The following is a 23,726-nucleotide window of genomic DNA, read 5'->3' on the forward strand; positions in this document are numbered from 1 at the left end:
AATAAACCTTTGTTAAATAGATTTTACTCAGATTTTCCCTGATTGAAAACATTATGAAAGAAATACAGGGTATACAGTGAGATTTGTTCCATGATTCCTCTCTAGAAATGTTGTGGCTTATGTCTCTGTCTTGTGATATGTATGTGATACGAGTCACAGAGTGAGCTGTTAAAAGGTTTAGTTGAGTGTTTCTGTTAATGCTTTTCTTTGCTCTGTCTTCCACCCATCCACCCTCCTCACCCACCCCATCTACCAACCATCACCCAGGAGGCAGGATAGAACAAGGATGAGGAACAGAGACTTCAGTGTCAAACTAACATGAGATACATAGTAAGAACTCAGTAATAACTGAGCTAATATTTACAGAGCCCTCATTCCAATGGCAACCCACTCCAGTGTTCTTGCCTGGAGAATCCCAGGGATGGGGGAGCCTGGTGGGCTGCCATCTATGGGGTCGCACAGAGTCAGACACGACTGAAGCGACTTAGCAGCATTCTATACCATGCCCTGTTGATTGAACCCTTGCCCATTCCTATAAGGTAGATACTATTATCCTCATACTCCAAGTGAGTAAACTGGAGTAGAGAGCAATCAAATAACTTATAAGTCACATAAATAGTAAGTGGCGGAGTTGAGATTGAAATCCGATAGTCTATAATTGTAAGGTATCAAATTATCAATAATATCTGTTATTAATATTATGGAATCACCATTGTTATTGTTAATATGTGGAAAGCAATTGCTTTTTTTATTTTATCAAACACTCGCCAGTGCTCTTAGAAATATTCTTCATTTGTAAAGTCAGTGATTGAGGTCCAACAAAGCTGTATCCATTTGTCAAAGAGCAACATGCTTAGCCTGTTTCCAAGGTTATTGGACATGGGGTGATGTTTCAACAGTCTTCATTCACATTACTCAAATGATTAAGGTTGTCATTCTGAGAAACATACACAATTAGTTTTCACAGAATTGTTTCTCTAAAACTCCATCCTTTTAGACACAGGTTGCTTTCTGCAGACTATCTGTAACTGGTATCCCATCTGACATCTTAACATTCCTGGGAAATTGGTGATGGATTGGAGTCCCATCATTGCTTATAAGGAAAACAGATTTTCTAACTCCTTAAATGGCTGTTCTAGGTTTATGTTTTCATTCTCAGCTTATGTCCTTATTTACACCAGGCCTGGAAAAAAAGAGGGAAAGCCAAGTTCTGAAGCAAAACTTTGGAAACAAGATATATTCCAGCTGTTTCAGCAAAAGGAAGCAGCTGTATTCAAGCAAAGCAAATGATAAAAACTGGATTACCCTCTCCTACTGGAGACCCAAAGAGCTTCAAGATGTTTGCGGCAAAAATGGAATTATTTCACTGAGTCTAATTTCAGCTTAATGTAAGGCATCCTCTGAAATGCAGATAATTTCTCTTTAATTATCCTCCCACAGAACCAGGTCTAAAAATGGTCTTTTTAGAGAGTGACCTTTAAAAGTATGTGGAGAGAAGAGAAGATGAAGGAAGGTGCTGAACAACTGTCACCTTTCCATCAGAAGGGAGAAATGTTTTATGTACCTCATCCTTGACTGCTGGCATCATCATCATTATCATCATTACAATTACAGGTTACTGAGGTTGACTATGGGCCAGTCCTTGGGGTACACAGATGACCTCTCTTTCTACATCCTTGACTATTTATATATCAACACCTCTAACATCTGACCCAACACTGCTCGGGATAACTCTTTCCTCTCAAATTGAATATGCCATCTGTCATAGTCACTTCCCTGGTGGCTCGGACAGTAAAGCGTCTGTCTACAATGCGGGAGACCCGGGTTCGATCTGGAGAAGGAAATGGCAATCCATTCCAGTACTATTGCCTGGAAAATCCCATGGACAGAGGAGCCTGGTAGGCTACAGTCCATGGGGTCGCAAAGAGTCGGACACGACTGAGCAACTTCACTTACTTACTCTGTCATAGTCAACTGTTAACTTTTGATTAATCAGTTCATTCATGCATTGATTTCTTCATTTAGTAAAGAGTTGTTGAACATCACATACTAAGTAGGCACTGTATGAGGTGCTTACAGATGTGAGGTACTCCATCTCATTATGGGAGATGGACTTACAAAAAATCACAGTGCAGTGAGATATAGGCTTTAATGTGGGTGCTCTCAGAGAGGAGGATGTGGTCATAGCTGCTTAGGAAAGGATTTTTTCCTTTCCTAAGGAAAGGAGGAGGAGGAAATGAAGGAGATGCTGAGTAGGTTTTGAAAGGGGACATTTTCTAGATTTTGCTCAGAACTTAATCCATCTACTATGCTCCATGGAACTTGAACATTGTTCAAACATATTTTGGGGTATCTGTCCAATCATGCCCACAATGGTAGGTCATATTGTATGGCATGGATCTACCTCCTCCTCGGACTAATGAGGAATATCTAAGCTTAGCTGCACCAGTAAGATTCTTTTTTGGGGGGGAGGGGTTCTTAATTAATAGATATAGAAACTGTGACTGAGGAGTAGAGGACACTGGACCCAAAAGATCAGGACTAAAATTTGAGACTAACTTTCCACTCTGCTTGCATAACTGGTTATTGTTAAGATGGGCCCTGAGATGTTGCAGCTGGACCCAAATAAATCAACAAATGAATTGATCACAGAGTGCTAACACAATGGATATGGGATTTGGTGCAGTAAGTAGAGGAAATTGGGAGCTGCTTTCAATGGTGTGGTTGGGGAAGTCTCTCTGAAGAAGTAATACTTCAACTGAGGTCTGAAAGATGAGAAAAAAGCAGGCCATCAAAGAAGGAGGGCAGATGCCACCCAGACAGGAGCAGCAGCTGGAGCACGATCTTGATAGTAGAGCAGTGTGGTTGGAGAAGTGACTGAAGAGGAGAGGTAATCTGGTACCAGTTGGTACTAGGACCTGTAGGCATTTGGTAATTTACTCTTGATGTAGAATGAAACCAGTAGCTTTTAATTACTTTTTTTTTTTCTCTCTGCAGTGGGTCTTTGTTGCTGCACATGGGCTTTCTATAGTAGCCATGAGCAAGGGCTACTCTTCTTTGGGGTGAAAGGGCTTCTCATTGTGGTGGCTTTTCTTGTTGCGGTACATGGGCTCAGTAATTGTGGTGCACAGGCTTAGTTGCCTCGAGGCATGTAGAATCTTCCCAGACCAGGGATCAGTTGAACCTGTGTCCCCTGCATTGGCAGGTGGGTTCTTAATCATTGGACCACCGGGGAAGTCCTTTAGTGGCTTTTAAGCAGAGCATCAGCAGTATCTGGTTTAAGTTGTCTCTCCTTATCCAAGTGAGATGCTTCCAGGACCCCTGTGGATACCAAAATCCATGGATGTTCAAGTTCGTTATTCAAAGTAGCCTAGTACAGTCAGCCACTCATATCTGTGGATGTGGAACCTGAGGATATGGAGGGCCAACTGTGCTGTTGGTTCGTTTCAAGCTCTCAGCAAATGACTTAGCAGTAGGCATTTCTTTTTAAAATATATTTTTATTGAAATATAGTTGATTTACAATGTTGTGTTAGTTTTAGGTGTACAGCAAAGCGATTCCAATATGCATATATATATATATAAAAAAATCCTTTCATGCATTCTCTTTCACTATTTTTATAAGATATTGAATATAATTCTCTGTGCTATGCAGTAGATCCTTGTTGGTTATCTATTTTATATATAGTAGTGTGTGTACTTTAATCTCAAATGCCCATGCTCTATATCCCCCTCCCTGCTGTGCCCTTTGGTAACCATTGTTTGTTTCCTATATGTGGAAGCAGTAGGCATTTCTAACACATAGTGTAGACTAGCACGATCAAGCTATTCTACATGTGTCTGTAGACTTCACATGGCCCAGTCTGGCCCTTTCTGGGGGCCCAGTCTGTTACCTAGATGCCCAGATTTCAGTGGCATAGGAAACTATGATCATTGTAATAGCAATACTTATAGATCCAGACTATAAATATTTTTCATGTAACTAATTATATTAAAGCCTCATGTATTAGGTCAACTATTAATGGATAATTGGGGATAATTATTATTATCCCAAAGTCAAAAGAAGTTCCATAATTGATCCAAGCATGCAGCTGAGTTTAGGTTGTTCTGACTCTACACCAGAATATTTAACTAATCTTTTGTCTCTTGTTCTGTTAGAGCTGACTGGGATTTCGGACTGGAATCAAGTCCTATGCTCTCATTTCACAATGTGAGGCAGTCATGGCCAAGTGTTAAGTCATCTGGGTGAGGTCAGACAGCAGTTAGTTGGTGGTATGGCCTTGTTCAAGGTTTTACTTACTGGTTCTCGTAGAACTATATGTGTCCTAGTATTGCATGTACTGGACTTCCCTGGTGGCTCAGATGGTAAAGCGTCTGTCTACAATGTGAGAGACCTGGGTTTGATCCCTGGCTTGGGAAGATTCCCTGGAGAAGGAAATGGCAACCCACTCCAGTACTTCTTGCCTTGAAAATCCCATGGACAGAGGAGTTTGGTGCAGGCTACTATCCATGGGGTCGCAAAGAGTCGGGCACGACTGAGCGACTTCTTAAGACTGTGATTTACAAGCAAGACAGCACACTTTTGCATTATTAACAAACTGAGATGACTTCACTGAAGAATTAACAGGGAAAAATGACTATCCATGGGAGGAAGGTCAGATAACATGTCATGCAAAGGTAGCTCAAGATCATGTGGTCCTTCATATGTCCAGAGCGACAGCCAAAAAATGAGAAGCCTCATGCAGTGATAAACATCTCAGTGCTTTTTAGTTAATCTGCATCTTATTCCACCTGGTAAAATTGAACCCCCCTCCCCCAACTTGCCTTTCATCTGTGAACACCAATCTAGGGTAATTTTATTTTTAAGACTTTATGGCTCTTAGGTTTCATCTTCCTATGACAGAGAAGAGGTTAATTATGAACATCTGAATGATGTTGGGTCGGTTGTTCCAAATGTGTGTTTCTGGAATACCAGATCTAGTAGGCATTATGTGAAAAAAGGGTTCTGTAGCCAAATGGGTTTGGACAAGGCTGAGCTTTACTGAGAGAATTATCTTTTTTCCTATAAGAAACCTTATGGTCTTTAATAGGTATTGTGACTCTCAAAGACAGGGGTCTAGAATATGGCATTTCCCAAACAGATTTGACCATGGAAAACTTCTCTCAGGGTTTCCACTAAAACTCTCAAAACTGTGAGTGCTGGCCAATTCTCTGACCTAATTCTCAGGCACTTAATCTGCTATAGCCAGACTTGCTCTGTATAAATAAAGCCCACTCCAAGTATAACAGTAAGATTACCCAGCCCTAGTAGTCTTCATTGGTTTCTTACCCCCTCCTTTTTTAAAATCTCCCAGCCTTTCTTTCCTCATTGTTTAAAACCATTTTAGTATCAGCACATGGCAAAACATTTTTTTTTTAATTTAAAAATGCAGCCTGATGTACACATGGAAAAATCATGTAGTCTGTGTAGCATAATTTCAGAGGTACAGAAAAGGTATCTTTGCTCACAAATGTCTGTATTTCTCTTCAGCCCATTCCAGGATATGAATGATATACTTAGTGACTTATTTGTAGAGAAATAAGTCTTATTATTTATAAGAAATAAAGTCTTATTGCTTTAGAAAGACTATCTTCTAGCTATTAATAGCACTGGTGAATTAGGTGCTCTAATTCTCTAATTGTTTTCCCCTGAAAGGCTGTGGGGAGAGGCCTTGAGAAGTTAGGAATTTTGATAAGGACTGTTACAAGCTGTTGTGCTTTGTAGGTAGAGTCATGTAGCCCAGTTCCCTACTTGCCAGCCCTACTTTTCCCCGATTAGGGTGCCCCTGACTCCCTAACCCACATTACTTTGATTCTGCAATCTCCCGTGGTGTATAGTAGAGGTCTGCACACTCTGGGACTTGATGGGTGTTTAACAAGGCAGATAAATCTGCATGTAAATTCACATAGCATTTTGGCCTTTTAGTTTAAACAGTAATAGTAAATCTTAAAACAGTAGTACCAGTTACTAAACAGTAAAACCAGGTTATTTTGATACCATGTGATTTTACATGATACTTAAAAGTGGTTGGAATCGTGGTTAAAATGATGCATTTGAACATTGTGTCTCTTCCTGATGGTCTTTGGGATGCTGCTGGGTAGCTAGCAGCTATCTGGATAGTAGATGGACAGCTGACTCGGTGAGAGCTTTCGGGCTTATGACTATGTCCAGATCAAGGAGGAGGAGGGAATGGGACAGGGGTGAAAAAGGGAGCGACTAAGTGTGCAGTGGAGTAGGAGATTGAGGAGTTAACTAACCTGTTTCATGGAGACATTGAAACTGGTCCCTGGAAGGGACCTTTACACTGAGTTTAATGACTGTCTTTTAGAAATGCATCAACCAGGCCAGACAGGGTAAAGGACCTGCCTACAGACACTCATTAGAGCTTGGACCAGAGTTCAAGCCTCATGCTCTGCTTTGTAAGACCACACTGCTGAGACCTACAGGCTGGGTGACCTCAAGAATGATGGAGCCAGGAGAAGATGTAGGCAGAGCGACATCTCTTCTCTGCCACCCTCATCTTCTTACTGCCCCCTTCAATTCTGCCTTCTTTCACACTTTTTTCTTCCTTTTCTTTCCATTTGTCATAAAATCAGCCTCCTCTTCTTTTAGCTACCCCTTTTGTTTCTCATTCTTTTTCACTTTATTTCATCACTCCTTTTTTACATTTTTTTTATCTTCCTATAATTTTAGCTGCTTTTTCTTTCCTATGTCTTAAGTGTTTCTTCCCATGGTGTCAATTCCTGGCTTTCCAGGTGACTCAATGGTAAAGAATCCACCTGCTAATGCAGGAGACACAGGTTCAATCCCTGGGTGGGGAAGATCCCCTGAACAAGGAAATGGCAACCCACTCCAATATTATTGCCTGGAAAATCCCATGAACAGAAGAGCCTGGGAGGCTGCAGTCCATGGGCTCGCAGAGAGTCAGACATGACTGAGCATGCACACATGCAAGATGTCAATTCCTTACAACTTGGTTCCATTCAAGGTGACTGCAAATGGCTGTGCATCTAAGCACACAACTTGAGCAGGTACAAAAACCAGTATGACCAATGCTGTCCTCTGGTCCCATCCCTAACACCATCCCCGCCCTCCCCACCCCCAAATGAAAAACTTCCATTAGTTATGACAACTGCTCTCTAAGTAGAGCTTGTGTGGCCTTGCTGAGGAGCTTGCTGGGTTTGGTAAGTGAAGGTAAGCGAAGACGGACTTTTGCTGTCTGGGAGCAAAGTCTTAATCTTGGAAGGGTTGAATGGCTCTGCATAGCTGAAGGAGAGGAATTTGGAGTTCTGTGAAGAAGAGAGATGAAATAGTTTGGACAAAAAAAATTAAGCCAGAAATATGGGGTGAAGCTGGTCTCAAGAGCAGCCAGTGGAAATTCCCCATGGTGAAATGACCTAAAGGCATCTCATAATAACAAGAATGCATAAAAACTGAGATGCCACAGCCTCTTCTGTCTCTCCTCAGATCTGAAGTTCACTTGAGTTGTGACTGTTCTTGCTTTGGGGTTGTGTTTGATTGATTGATTTGGAAATTGCTTGCAAAGCTAAGTTTGACATTTGGGGATGTTCAGTGCTGAGTGGAGAAAACAAGCCTATGAGAAATAGGAGCCTGGAGCAGAGGTGACCATGAGCAATGCGGCTGCCCAAGAATGTGTAAGAAAGTTTGGAGGGCGGGCAGATGTTTTGGACTTGCACTATGTATGGAACAAGGATTGAGCTGATTTTATCTACATTCAAGAGGCCAGGATTCCTTGGCCAACATCTGGTTTACACATATATGATTAGAACACTGATGGGTGTCCCCAGGTCCAGATTTTAACCACATAGCATCTGCTTCTCATAAGCCTAAGAGAGAAGGTCAAAGAGGCGCTTATCCAAGGACAATGGCATGTTTACTTTTCATTTAGAAAGAAGGTCTTGGAAGAAATCAAATGGATAAACTTGTTAATACAGCAAATGTGCAAAACCTGAGAAGAGTCTCTCAACTTCAGTGCTCACTGCCAGCTGGCACATGGTAGTTGTCTAAAGACTTAGAGAAAGAGGGGGCCTGGGAGGATAATTAGAAACCATTTCCACTCATAGCTGAGCAGAGATGCCAGGTAGGAAAAGTGCTGGCTTCCATAATGGGAAGACACTTTTCCTAATGAAATAGGGTTTTGTTTTGTTTTGTTTTTTTCCTTTTGGAATTGACCCAAACATCATCACCACCCCTCTCTGAATAAAATGAAATAAGAATTGGAAAGTTGACTTGGGCTAGGGTGCTGGTGAGCAGGACTCAGTGGTCCTCAGTTTCTTTCATTTCAGAGCAATGAGAGAGTCTTAAGCAAAGAGGGTGCATTTGGATAAAAATGCTTACTAGTAGGAAGCATTGATGTACCAGGCACTGTGCTAAGTAAATGCATCACTTAAGTAAATTTAATTCTCACCACAGATATTATTTGTGGCCTATTGAAGTCCTGTGGTTGCCCTACTTGAGCAAATATTGACTTTTTAGGCCTTTAGAAAAGTCTGAAAGCAATCTGTCATTATTACTGTTGATTGATTAAATATCAATTAATTTTTACTGTCATTTCCCAGCTCAAAAACCAAATCAAATACAGCAGCTGTTACAGCTGGTGAGCTGCAAGGATTTTTTTTTAATATAGACTAGTTTATTGTTTATTCCTGAGTTCTTTGAGACAGATTTGAAGAAGTAGGAAAAAAGAAAACCCAATACAGAAGCAAAGCCAGGAAACTTGGGCTATTACCTTGGATAAATTGATAATATTTCTTAGTCTCAGATTTTTTATTGGTAAATGGAGGGATTTGAAGTGAAAATTCTTTTCTGGTCCCTCCTGTTAAAAAAAATTCAGCTGCTATGTTTTGAAGCTCTGGAGCTATTACTTCTCTCCTGATTTGCCCGATTTCCTGACAATGTCACTTATAAATGAGACATCAAGTGTGACATTCAATCAAGGACCAGAACACTTGATGTGCCTGAAACCAGCCCAGCAGTTGTGTCTTTCTGTTCCTCTCTCCTCTCAACTGGAAGTGGAAAATGTCTTCACTTTTTCCAAGTAATAACAGGATACACTAGATCGCATCAAGTTCCATAGAATAAGTCTATGTAAATAGGACATCGGTTTTAACATTGCTAGAAGTTTAGACATATTGTTATAGAAAAGCAAGTTACAGAATTTGTATAGTATATTGTCATCCTGCTTATTTAACCTATATGCAGAGTACATCATGAGAAACCCTGGGCTGGAAGAAGCACAAGCTGGAATCAAGATTGCTGGGAGAAATACCAATAACCTCAGAAATGCAGATGACACCACCCTTATGGCAGAAAGTGAAGAGGAACTCAAAAGCCTCTTGATGAAAGTGAAAGAGGAGAGTGAAAAAGTTGGCTTAAAGCTCAACATTCAGAAAACGAAGATCATGGCATCTGGTCCCATCACTTCATGGGAAATAGATGGAGAAACAGTGGAAACAGTGTCAGACTATTTTGGGGGGCTCCAAAATCACTGCAGATGGTGATTGCAGCTGTGAAATTAAAAGACGCTTACTCCTTGGAAAGAAAGTTATGACCAACCTAGATAGCATATTCAAAAGCAGAGACATTACTTTGCCAACAAAGGTCCGTCTAGTTAAGGCTGTGGTTTTTCCTGTGGTCATGTATGGATGTGAGAGTTGGACTGTGAAGAAAGCTGAGTGCCAAAGACTTGATGCTTTTGAACTGGGGTGTTGGAGAAGACTCTTGAGAGTCCCTTGGACTGCAAGGAGATCCAACCAGTCCATTCTGAAGGAGATCAGCCCTGGGATTTCTTTGGAAGGAATGATGCTAAAGCTGAAACTCCAGTACTTTGGCCACCTCATGCGAAGAGTTGACTCATTGGAGAAGGCCCTGATCCTGGGAGGGATTGGCGGCAGCAGGAGAAGGGGATGACAAAGGGTGAGATGGCTGGATGGCATCACTGACTCGATGGACATGAGTTTGGGTGAACTCCAGGAGTTGGTGATGGACAGGGAGGCCTGGCATGCTGCAATTCACGGGGTTGCAAAGAGTCGGACATGACTGAGCGACTGAACTGAACACCATTTATGTGACACATATAAAATTTTATGTATATTATGTGTGTCTGTGCCAATAAATACATAAAAATAATTAGGGGCAGTGGTTAAAGAGGAATTAAGGCATATATATATATGTGTGTGTGTGTGTGTGTGTGTGTGTGTGTGTATAAACAAGAGCAAGGCATTATTTTATTTGAATAACCCAAAGCAATAGAAAAACACTAATTTTTGTTGGCAATATAATGATTTGCCATCTTTAGATGGAAACTGCATTATTATGTCTCCATGAGTGGACCAGAAGAAATTGGTCACTAACATGAAGCGATCTGGTTGGTGTTTGCATGGAGAGAAGGGAAGCAGGAGAGTTGGACATGACTGAGTGACTGAGCACTCACACATACACGAGAGTAGTGGTTATTGGCAGCATGATGCAAGATGGGCAGTGTGATACAGGCAATGGAATGTATTTGTAATGCTGTATTTTGAAGACTTGAGTACTAGTCTCTATTTTGATCTGTGTATTGTTTTGATATTGTTTTGAGGAAAGAGTCCGAGAATATGGTTTTCTTAAAAAAAGAGGTGATATGGTACCTGTGAAATTGAGGACAGCCATCTGTGTGTGTGTGTGTATATGTGTGCTGAATGTTGGAATACTTTCCCCCTCATTACAGTTTAGGTTTTATAACAATCAGTAGCTGAGCACTTTTCAGAAACTTTCTATAATCATTATTTCATTTTATCATTAATGAGAATAAAGGAGAGGAATCTGGAACTCAGATAAATAAAATGATTTTCCCAAAGGATATGCCACAGCTGGACATCATTTCAACTTGCACCATGATCAGCCTGCTGATACCCAGGTCTGCTGTGGGCAGAAGGCTCAGGGGGCCTGTTCTGGTGACACGTTAGCCTGCATGAGGTTGTAATAGTCAAAGAAGTGGGATATGCATAGCACCCAGTTTCCTTCTGGCCGTAGGATTAGTCCACAAGAAATGTCAAATATTGTTATTATGTGTTGTTTCAACTATTTTAATTTCCAGAAACAAAGAAGGACAAGCCTCCTGACCTTGATATTCTCTGACATGGTTCTGCAAAGTCTACTGTTCCTTCACACCACCTCACACCTCCTTCACTTTGCTTTTAGGTACCCTGAGGAACACAATTTACATTTTAAGCACTGGTTGCCACAGAGATGCATTGTTGAGTTGCCCAAATAGTTTGGAGTTCCTGACAAAGATGGAGGGCTTTGGTCTTAGCTGTTCCAGAACACAGCGGTGTGCATCTGAATGAACTTGGCTTAATCATAGCTGGCATGGTTTATCACTGACATAACATCAAATGAATAAATGACTCCTGGAAAACAGCTCTTTCTAAAGCCAACTGTTTTTTATTGCTGAGCTCTGGTTTCACTGTGATTAATGGTAATGGGCTTCCTTATATTTGGAGATCCGAAGACCAACTTCTTGAAGCCCTTCCCCTCCCAGCACTGTCTTGCCATTTAATCTGTAAAACTCGTGATGGTTCTATTTTGTGAATACTCCTTGACTTAGAAACAATTGTCCTGCACAAATAAATAGGATGGTTATAGTCCCTGTGCCATCCTAAAGACTTGGGCTCCTTCTGCTGAGTGAATGTAGTAGCTTCAGGACAACCCTGGTAATAATTTTCCCCCAGTAATGCCTCATCTGCTTTAGTGCTTCTAAGCCACTCTTAAAGGAATTCACTGCTACAAAGGAAGGGAGACATTTCCCTCAAGAAAGATTCTGGCTTTTCTACAGAACTGAGGTCTAACCTTTGTGTTCTTTGGGATTTGCCTTTGAGTGTTCCTCTGGGTTTAATTCCAGTGTTTTCTCTTTTTTATGACTCAAGTGGAACATTCTCAAAGATTCCAGCCACAGAAGCATATTGAACAAAACATGGAACTTCTCTTTGCTTCCTTCCCCTTTCCATTTCTTACTCCAGAGGTAGCCACAGTCAGCAGTCCGCATCTTCCTTCACTAATACATTGACATGTATACATACATGGATACATCCATACTCTTTCTGCTTTATTTATCTTAAAGGAATGTGATTCTGATGTAATATTCAGCAATATACTCAACACTCAGATTTTTTAAAAATTATGAAATATTTTGGGCACATATTAATAGAAAGTATGGAAAGAAAGTGAAAGTGTTAGTCAGTCATGTCCAACTGTTTGCGAACCCATGGACTGTAGCCCACCAGGCTCCTTTGTCCATGAAATTCTCCAGCAAGAGCACTGGAGTGGGTTGCTGTTCCCTTCTCCAGGGGATCTTCCCAACCCAGGGTTCGAACCCATATCTCCTGCGTTGCAAGCAGATTCTTTACTGTCTCAGCCACCAGAAAGTATAGTCAGTCCTAAAGAAAAGGAAATCAACCCTGAATAGTCACTGGAAGGTGACTGAAGCTGAAGCTCCAATACTTTGGCCCCCTAATGTGAAGAGCTGATTCACTGGAAAAGATCCAGATGCTGGGAAAGCTTGAGGGCAGGAGGAGAAGGGGACGACTAGAAGATGAGATGGTTGGATGGCATCATTGACTCAGTGGACAGGAGTTTGAGCAAACTCTGGGAGATAGTGAAGGACAGGGAGGTTTGGTGTCCTGCAGCCTATGGGGTCACAAAGAGTCAGACACGACTGGGCAACTGAACAATAACAATAGACAACAATAAAATATTCCCTTACTAAGCTTGACAAATTGTTATATCTTGCTTAATGTGCTTCATACGTTTTAGTGAAGTTGCACTTTAGAAGTACTTGATGTTCCCTCAATATCTTTCCTTTATTGCTTCCTTCCTTCAAAAGTAATCTCTATTCTAAATTTGGTGCTTATTCATCCCTAATATATTTTTATACTTTTAGTAAAATTTTTTTGAGGTATAGTTGATATATAAAATATTAATTTCAGGTATACAACATAATGAATGGTGTTTGCATATATTACAAAATGATCATCACAATAAGTCTAATTAATATCCATCACTACACATAGTTACAATTTTTTTCTTGTGATGAGAACTTTAAAGATTAACCTTTTGTTGGGACTTCCTTGGCAGTCTGCTGATTAAAACTCTGCCCTTCCACTGCAGGGAGCACAGGTTTGATCCCTGGCTGGGGATCTAAGATCCTGCATGCCGAGCTCTGCAATAAAAAAAAAAAAATCACCCTTAGCAACTTTTAAATATGCAATATAGTATTATTAACTGTAGTTACTATGTTGCCTATTATATCCCCTTGACTTTTTTAGTAATGAGAAGTCTATAACCTTTTGATCTCCTTCACTCATTTTGCCCACTCCCATCTCAAGATACAGCTTGTATCTGTGAGCTTGTGTGGGGTTTTTGTTATTCTGTAGTTTTTTTTTTTAGATTACATATATTGGTGAGATCATATGGCATTTGTCTTTTCTCTGCCTGACTTATTTCCTGTTGCTTAATACCCTCAAATGGAGGAGGACATGGCAACCCACTCCAGTATTCCTGCCTGGAGAATCCCTACAGATAAGCCTGGCAGGCTATAGTACATGGGGTCGGAAAGAGTTGGACGTGAAGGAGTAACGAAGCACAACACAATACCCTCAAAATCTATTCCTACTGTTCAAATGGAAAGATTTCATTCTTTATTATGGCTGAATAATAATACTCCATTGTGTGTGTGCGTATTAGTTTCTTTTATCCATTTGTCCATTGATGGACACTTAGGTGGACTTGTCTATAATCTTGACTATTATAAGTATGCTAAAATCAATATGGGTGTGGATATGTCTTTTTGAGCTCGTCCTTTTGTTTAGACAGATGTCCAGAAGTGAAATTGCTGGATCATATGATAGGTATATTTTGTTACTTGTGAGGAAACTCCATATTGTTTTTTATGGTGGCTGCACTGATAAACATCCTTATCAATGATACACAAGGATTTCCTATTCTCCACATCCTCATGGACGCTTGCTATTTGTCTTTTTGATAATAGCCATGCTAACAGCTGTGAGGTGCTATCTCTTTGTGGGTTTGACTTTTATTTCCCTGCTTAGTGATAGTGACTATCTACCTATATACCTGAAGGCCATCTGTATATCTTCGTTGGCAAAATAGGTATTTAGAATTGCCAACTAAAAAATTGGATTGTTGATGTTTCTTGTTATTGAGTTATGTGAATTTTAATATATTTTGGAAATGAGCCTTTTATCAGATATATAAATTACAAATGTTTAATCGCATTCGGCAGATTGCCTTTTCTTTTTATTGGTGGTTTACTTTGCTGTATAGAAGCTTCTTAGTCTGATGTACCCCCAAGTGTTTTTTTATGCTTTTGTTGCCTTGGGTTTTGGTGTCAGATTTAAAAAAAATCATCACCAACAGTGATGTCAAGGAGCTTACCACATGTATTTTCTTCTAGGAGTTTTATGCTTTCAAATCTTACATTCAAGTCTTTTTTTTTTAACTTTTTTTTTTATTGAAGGATAATTGCTTTACAGAATTTTGTTGTTTTCTGTCAAATCTCAACATGAATCAGCCATAGGTGTGTGTGTGTATATATATATATATATATATATATATATATCCCCTCCCCTCCCTCCCATCTTCCTCCCTCCACCCCTCTAGGTTGATACAGAGCTCCTGCTTGAGCTTCCTGAGCCATACAGCAAATTCCCATTGGCTATCTATTTTACATATGGTACTGTAAGTTTCCATGTTACTCTTTTGATACATCTCACCCTCTCCTCCCCTCTCCCCATGTCCATAAGTCTATTCTCTGTCTGTTTCTCCGTTGCTGCCCTATAAATAAATTCTTCAGTACCATTTTTCTAGATTTTGTATATGTGCGTTAGAATGCAACATTCATCTATTTCTTTCTGACTCACTTCACTTTGTATAATAGGTTCTAGGTTCATCCACCTCATCAGAACTGACTCAAAGGCATTTCTTTTTATGACTAATATTCCATTGTGTATATGTACCACAACTTCTTTATCCATTCATCAGTCAATGGACATCTAGGTAGCTTCCATGTTCTAGCTGTTGTAAATAGTGCTGCAATGAACAATGGGATACATGTGTCTTTTTCAACCCTGGTTTCCTCAGGGTATATGCCTAGGAGTGGGATTGCTGGGTCATATGGTGGTTTCGTTCCTAGTTTTTTAAGGAATCTCCATACCATCTTACATGGTGGCTGTATCCATTTACATTCCCACCAACAGTGCAAGAACATTCCCTTTTCTCCACACCCTCTCCAGCATTTATTGCTTGTAGACTTTTTTGATGATGGTCATTCTGACCAGTGTGAGGTGGTATCTCATTGTGGTTTTGATTTGCATTTCTCTAATAATGAGTGATGTTGAGCATCTTTTCATGCAAATCTTACATTCAAGTCTTTATTTTGAGTTAATTTTTGTATAGTATAAGATAAAGGTCCAGTTTCATTCTTGGGCATATTACTATCCAGTTTTCCCAACACCATTTATTAAAGAGACCGTCCTTACGCTATTGTATATTCTTTTATCTTTTGTTGTAAATTAATTGACTATATATCTGCAGATTTATTTCTGAGTTTCTGTTCTGTTCTGTTGACCTGTGTGTTAGTTTTTCTGCAAAACTATATACTCTTTTGATAACCTTCACCTTTTCCTTTTTCCCAGGATTCTTTTGGTTGGTTGGGGGTCTTTTGTGGTTCCATACAAATTTTAGGATTGTTTTATTTCTGTGAAAAATGTCATTGGAATTTTCATAGGGATCGCTTTGGGTAGGATGGACATTTTAGCAATATTCTTCTAATTCATGCATGTGTAATATCTTTCCATTCATTTGTGTCTTCTTCAGTTTCTTTCATTAATGTCTTATAGTTTTCAGTGTACATATCTTTCACCTCCTGGGTTAAATTTATCCCTGGATATTCCTTTTGATGCAATTGTCAATGGGATTTCCTTAATTTCTTTTCATGTTAGGTCATTATTAGTATTTGGAAATGCAATAGATTTTTAGTATATTGACTTTTTTATCCTGCCACGTTGCTAAATTTATTACTATTGTCAGTTCTTAGATGGAGTCTATAGAGTTTTCTCTATATATCATGTCATCTGCAAATAGTGATAGCTTTACCCCTCCCTTTTCAATTTAGGTGGCCTCTATTTCTTTTTCTTATCTAATGTTCTGACTTTGAATTCCAATACTATGTTGAATAAAAGTGGTTAGAGGGCATTCTTGTCTTGGTGTTAGAAGACAGTCTTACATTTTTCACCATTAAGATGTTAGCTGTGGGCTTGTTATTATGGTTTTATTATGTTGAGGTACATTCTTCTGTATTTACTTCATTGAGGATTTTTTCTTATTATAAATGGATGCTTTTTTCTGCACTTGTTGAGATAATCATCTAATTTTTATCCTTCCTTTTGTAATGTGGTGAATCAAAGCATTAATTGTTTTGTGATTACTGAACCATCTCTGCATCCTGGAATAAGTACCTATTGATCATGGTATGTGAGTCTTTTAAATATTTTGCTGGCTTGCTAATATTTTATCAAGAGTTTTTGTACCTATGTTCATCCAGGATATTGACCTGAAATTTTCTGTTTTTGCTTGGTTTTGGTTAAGGTAATGGTGGTCTTATAGAATGAATTTGGAATGTGTCATCCTCTTCAACCTTTTATTAACTGAAGTAGTTGATTTACAATACTGTGTTAGTTTGAAGTGCACAGCATAGTAATTTAGTATTTTTTGCAGATTATACTGCATTATGGGCTATGACAAGATAATGGGTATAATTTCCTGTGCTATAATGTATGCCTTATTGCTTATCCATTTTACATGTAGTATTTCTATCTGTTAATTCTATACTCCTAGTTTGTCCCTCCCCACTTCCCTCCCCCCTTTGGCAACCATAACATTGTTTTCTGTGAATCTGTTTCTATATACATACACATTCAATTGCATTATTTTTTAGGTTCCACATATAAGTGATATCATACAGTCTTTGTCTTTCTCTGTCTGACTTATTTCACTAAGTATAATAACACGTTCTTAGAAACAGTAGAATCTCATTGTTTTTATGGCCGAGTAATATTCAGTAGTATATATTGATATATCAACAGACATACATACATCACATCTCATTAATTAATCCAGTCATCTGTTAATGGGCACTTGACTTGCTTCCTTGTCTTGGCTATTGTAAATAGCACTGCTGCAACATTGGAGGCACGTAGCTTTTTGAATTAGTGTTTTCATCTTTTGAAATATATATCCAGGAGTGACATTTCTGGATCATATGGCAGTTCTATTCTTAGCTTTTAAAGATTCTACTGTACTGTTTTCTGTAGGGGCTGCACCAATTTATATTCCCACTAACAATCTACAAGGGTTCCCTTTTCTCCACATCTTCAGTTCAGTTGCTCAGTCGTGTCCAACTCTTTGCCACCCCATGGACTGCAGCATGCCAGGCTTCCCTGTCCATCACCAACTCCCAGAGTCTACCCAAACCCATGTCCATCAAGTCGATGATGCCATCCAACCATCTCATCCTCAGTCATCCCTTTCTCCTCCTGCCTTCAATCTTTCCCAGCATCAGGGTCTTTTCCAATGAGTTGGCTCTTCGCATCAGGTGGCCAAAGTATTGGACTTTCAGTTTCAGCATCAGTCCTTCCAATGAATATTCAGGACTGATTTCCTTTCGGATGGACTGGTTGTGTTTTCTTGCAGTCCAGGGGACTCTCAAGAGCCTTCTCCAACACCACAGTTTAAAAGCATCAACTCTTCGGTGACCAGCTTTCTTTATAGTCCAACTCTCAAATCCATACATGACTACTGGAAAAACCATAGCTTTGACTAGACTGACCTTGGTTGGTAAAGTAATGTCTCTGCTTTTTAATATGCTGTCTGGGTTGGTCCACATCTTAGTCAACATTCTGATGGTAGCCATTTTGACCAGGGGTGAGATGATACCTCATTGTGGTTTTTATTTACATTTCTGTAATAATTAGCAATGATGAACATCTTTTCATGTGCCTGTTAACCATCTACTTATTTGGTTTTTTGTTGTTATGAGCTATCTATATATTTGGGATAATAACCCCTTGTCTGTCATATAATTTACAAATATTGTCTCCAGTTCTATAGGTTGTCTTTTTATTTTATTGATCGATTTCTTTGCTGTGCAAAAGTTTTTAAGTTTAGTTAGGCTGATTTGTTTACTTTTGATATTATTTCTTTTGCCTGAAGAACTATTATTTCTTATTATTTCTTTTTGCTTAAGTTCTAGGAGTTTTATTGTTCCAAGTCTTACATTTAGGTCTTTAAACCATTTTGAGTTTACTTTTGTATATGGTGTGAGGGAATGTTCTAAATTATTATTTTACATGTAGCTGGCAAGATTTCCCAACACCACTTATTGGGAAGACTGTCTTTCTCCATTTTATATTCTTGCCTTCTTTGTCATAGATTAATTGACTGAAGGTGCATGCTTTTATTTCTGGGCTTCCTGTTCTGCTCCGTTGATCTGTATTTCTGTTTTTATGCCAAAACCATACTGTTTGGATTACTGAAGCTTTGTTTTCATAGTATAGGCTAAAGTCTGGAAGGGTTATAACTCCAGCTTCATTCTTTTTTCTCAGCATTGTTTTGGTAATTCATGGTCTTTTGTTGTTCCATGTAAATTTTAGGATTGTTCTAATTCCGTCAGGGGTATTTTGGTAAGGATTGCATTAAATTTGTAGGTTGCTTTGGGTAGTATGGCCATTTTAATAATATTTTAATAATACTGATACTTTCAATTCAAGAATATGGTTTATCTTGCCATTTCTTTGAACCATCTTTGAATCATCTTCAATATCCTTCATCAATGTTTTATAGTTTTCAGAGTATAGGTCTTTCACCTCTTTGGTTAAGTTTACTTCTAGATATTTTGTTTCTTTGATGCAATTTTAAATAATTTTTTTTTTTTTTTACTTTCTGTTCCTGATACTGTTGGGAAACAGAAAAGCAACATAGTTCTGTATATACATCTTGTATCTTGCAACCTTTCTGAATTAAATTATTCTAATAGGTTTGGGGTAGAGACTTTAGAGTTCTCTATATAGAGTATTACATCATCTGAAAACAGTAAAAGTTTTATTTCTTACCTTAAAATTTGAATAGCTTTTATTTCTTGTCTGATTGCTGTGCTTAGGATTTTGAATACTGTGTTAAATGGAAGCAGTGCAAGTGGGCATCCTTGTCTCATTCCTAAATTTAACAAGCTGAAAGGCTTTCAGCTATTCACTGCTTGAGTATAATGTTAACTCTAAGTTTGTCCTAAATAGTCTTAGTAAGTTGAGGTATGTCCCCACTATATAGTAACTTTGAGAGTTTTTATTCTGAGTGAATGATGAATTTTGTCAGATGCTTTTTTTTTTTTTTGCATCTGTTGAGGTGATCATGTGGGTTTCATCTCTCCTTTTGTTAATATGGTCTGCACATTGATTTTTGTGTATATTGAACCATCCTTACAACCATGGAATAAATCCTTCCTGATCATGGTGTATGATCCTTTTTATGTTTTCTTGGATTTGGTTTGCTAATATTTTGTTGAGAATTTTTGCATCAATGTTCATAAAAAATATTGGCCTCTATTTTCTGTAGTGTTTTTGTCTAGTTTTGATATCAGGGTAATGGTGATCTTGCTGAATGAATTTTGGAGAATGTTCTGCCCATTTCAGTGTTTTGGAACAGAGACTAGGTATTCTTCTTTACATGTTTGGTAAAATTCCCCTGTGAGGCTGTCCAGTTCTGTATTTTTCTTTCCTGGGACTTTTTCTATTACAAATTCAATTTCACTTTTAGTGGTCAATCTGTTCAAATTATCTGTTTCTTCCTGGTTCAGTCTTGTTCATTTCTGGAAATTTGTCCATTTCTTCTATGTTGCGCATTTTGTTGGCATGTAACTCTTGCAGTATTCTCTTATGATGTTTTTGTATCTCTGAGGTATTGGCTGTTATTTCTCCTCTTTAACATTTTACTTTGTTTATTTGGATCCATTCTCTTTTCTTCTTGGTGAACTTGGCTAAAGGTCCAACCATTTTATTTATCTTGGAAAAACAAACAAACAAACAACTGTTCTTGGTTTCATTGGTCTTCTCTATTTTTTTTGGTCTCTATTTTATATATTTTCTGTATCACTTAGTCTGCTATTCATTCCTTCTAGTGTGTTTTTTTTATTTTACTTATGAAATTCTTCATTTATAATTTTTTTCATATTTTCTAGTTCCCTGTTAAAATTCTCACTGTGTTCATTTATTTTTTCCCCTAATTTGGTGAGCATTCATTTGCTAACATTTTGAATTCTTTATCTGGTAAATTATTTATACTTCATTATATTTTCAGTGCTTTTCTCTTGTTCTTTCAATTGAGAGCAGTTCCTCTGCCTTTTAATTTTGCTTAACTACTCTGTCTCTATGAATTTAGCTTAACAATTACCAGCGATGGTCTTGAAATAGTGTCCTTATGTGGGAGTGTCCATTATAGACTGCTTATGCCCAGTGCATTTGTTTGGAGAGCTAGATTTGACATGGACAAAAGTCATGTCCTTCCTCAGGATATGCTGGCAGCTATCACCTTAGTAGGAGGTGAATCAGAGAAGGCAATGGCACCCCACTCCAGTACTCTTGCCTGGAAAATCCTATGGACAGAGGAGCCTGGAAGGCTGCAGTCCATGGGGTCGCTAGGAGTAGGACATGACTGAGCGGCTTCACTTTCACTTTTCACTTTCATGCATTGGAGAAGGAAATGGCAACCCACTCCAGTGTTCTTGCCTGGAGAATCCCAGGGACGGGGGAGCCTGGTTGGCTGCTGTCTATGGGGTCGCACAGAGTCGGACACGACTGAAGTGACTTAGCAGCAGCAGCATCAGGAGGTGAATTTGGAGATGGAGAATCTAAGACTGGAGCCACATGTGAGGCAGAGCTCTGCGGATCAGGTCTGAGCTGACTCTATTCCTTTTGTGTGTGTGTTTTCCTCTCTCCCAGTTCTTGGACCGCTGCCTGAGAGGGAAGCAGTCTTAAAGCAAGGGATGGTCTATGTAGGCTCTTGGCTTATGATGGGACACTAGTTATCTGCAGACTGAGGTCTAAGCTGCCTCTGATGCACTGCCTGTACAGATGCTAGCAATTTTTGTCCTTGCCCTTCTCAGACCTGGTCTTGGGTCTAAGTCCTCTTTGTCCCTCATTGCCAATAACCCCTAGACTCCCCTTCCCTGTCGTGGAACTACTGCAGGGCAGGTGGGATCTGCGTGATTTCTTGGCATGTATTGGGGCCTGGGCTGTGGTGGACTGGCCACCATCAGAATTCCAGGCTGCTTCTAATATGCTTCTGAGTACACTCCAACAATGACTGCTTCCACCCACCCCTCCCAGATGCCACCCCAGGTCTGAATTTCATCTGCACCCCATGACCAATATGTCTCCTGAATTGTGGCAGCTCTTGGTCCAGTGCAGATCTACAACACGGAGTAAGCAAGACAGGAATGTTTGCTCAGCCCAGGCTGGGGCACATGCTAACTCTATCACAGGAAACTGGGCAGCAACTGCTACTGCTAAGTCACTTCAGTCGTGTCCGACTCTGTGTGACCCCATAGACGGCAGCCCACCAGGCTCCACCGTCCCTGGGATTCTCCAGGCAAGAACACTGGAGTGGGTTGCCATTTCCTTCTCCAACTAGAGAAGTCTTAAATCTGCAGCAACTAGAGAATCTTAAATCTGCCTTCTCCATTCCACCTTTGGGGGCAAGACAGCATGCACACACTCCTTGCAAGAGCAGTCCACGCTTCCCACAGCCCTCCTGTTCATTCCAGCAGTCCTCCCACCCACCTAGGGGGCTTATCTTCCTTATATAGGACCTAGGACTAGGGTGCCCAAGAAGTGGCCTGAACTGCTCACTCCCAGGGTGAATTTCAGCCCATATAATCTCCCATTTCTTCTGAGTCTCCTCCCAGGGCCACAGGTCTTGACCTGATTACTTCTTTTCCTTTTCTACTCAATTCCACATATATTCTTCTTATAGCTTTGATTGTAGTGGAGCTTTTCTGCCAATTTCCAGTGAGGATTTTTCCATATATAGATCTATTTTTGATGTGTTCATGGGGGGCAGTGAGTTCTATGACCTCTTATTCCACCATCTTGATCTGTCTGTGTCAAAATCATAATGATTGGTACCATGTGTCATGTTCTGCGAGACTTGGGGGAGTTTTGCTAGAGAACTCACCCATGAGTAAAATTGTTGGGCTGTAGTTCATGTGTTATTCAGCTTTAGTAAATATTGCCAGATTGTTTATTAAAGATATTGTAGTTAAAAAAATATTTTTTCTTCACAACTTCCTTAATATGTGGTACTATCAGATTTTTTTCTATGATTTTTTGTTATTGCTTTAACTTGTATTTCCCTAGGTATTAGTGAGGTTGACACAATTTTCCATGTTTATTGGACACTATAAAGTTTCTGCTTCAGTGAATTGTCTAATTATGTCTTTTGTTAATTTATTGCTTCAATAATATCTAACACTTACAAAGCACTTATTACTTGTCAGACAAATTGGAAGGACTTTATGTATGATGTCATTTTATCTGAACAAGAACATGTGAAAAAACACAACCATAGGCAGTACATTGCAAAACAGAGATTCAAATTCATGAAGTCTGACTCCAGAGTTTGTGCAATTAACCACTAACTACGCTGTAAGTATCCTCTTACCCACACCTACCCCTGTTACCTGAAATTTCACTTTCTGCAGTTTTAGTTACCCACAGTCCATCATGGTATGAAAATATTAAGTGGAAAATTCCAGAAATAGTTCATAGGTAAGGGGTTGATTCTCCTTCTGACTCATTGTCAGCAAGTCAATAATAGCCTAATGCTATGTCACAATGCTCACTTTATCTTATCACCTAGGCATTTTATCTTCTGATTTACATCATCACAAGCAGGGTGAGTACAGTACAATAAGATATTTTGGGGGAGAGAGAGACCACATTCACATAACTTTTATTACTATACATTATAATTCTCTTTTATTATTGTTGTTAATCTGTTTCTTGTCTAATTAATAACTTACACTTTATCATAGATATGCATGGGAAAAGTATAGTGTATGTAGGGTTCAGTACTCTGCACAGCTTCAGGCATCTACCAGGGGTTTTACATTGAATCCCCCAAGATTAAGGGGGCATTGCTGTGGTATCTGGTCAGACAGCAAGCCTTCCTTGTTCTTGTTCATATTCTTATTCTTCTTTATATTTCATACCTATTCTTGGCTGTTTGCTTTTTCATATGCATTTCAGGATTATATGCTTTTCAGATTCTTTCAAATCCTGTTGGAGTTTTTTTTTCTGATTACATGGAAATTATAGTTTAATTTGGAAGACTTTATAGTTTCACACTATTGCATCTCTCTCCCTTTCTCTCTCAAACAGGAAGATGAAGGGAAAGGAGAAGGAAGGAAAGAAGAAATGTTGATGATACCCCTTAACACTTTAATTATCTCTCTTGAGATAACGGTTAACCTGAAACAATTATGCATCAAATTTCTATTTTATTTTATTACCTTCACTATATATTTATGTATATATATTTAAATTATATAGTCTATTGGT

General features: G+C 39.1%; 1 long non-coding RNA gene across 1 annotated transcript; it reads right to left on the reverse strand.

Annotated features, from left to right (window-relative positions):
* Positions 1 to 13,040: 13,040 nt before the first annotated feature.
* LOC132346510 (uncharacterized) lies at positions 13,041 to 23,019 on the reverse strand. Its single transcript, XR_009496333.1, has 2 exons — positions 22,847 to 23,019; positions 13,041 to 13,258 (listed from the first exon to the last, which is right to left on the reverse strand). It is a non-coding gene; the product is annotated as an uncharacterized lncRNA (long non-coding RNA).
* Positions 23,020 to 23,726: the final 707 nt, after the last annotated feature.

The sequence above is a fragment of the Bos taurus genome, chromosome 11 (genome assembly GCF_002263795.3).
Source record: "Bos taurus isolate L1 Dominette 01449 registration number 42190680 breed Hereford chromosome 11, ARS-UCD2.0, whole genome shotgun sequence".
Classification (NCBI taxonomy): Eukaryota; Metazoa; Chordata; class Mammalia; order Artiodactyla; family Bovidae; genus Bos; species Bos taurus.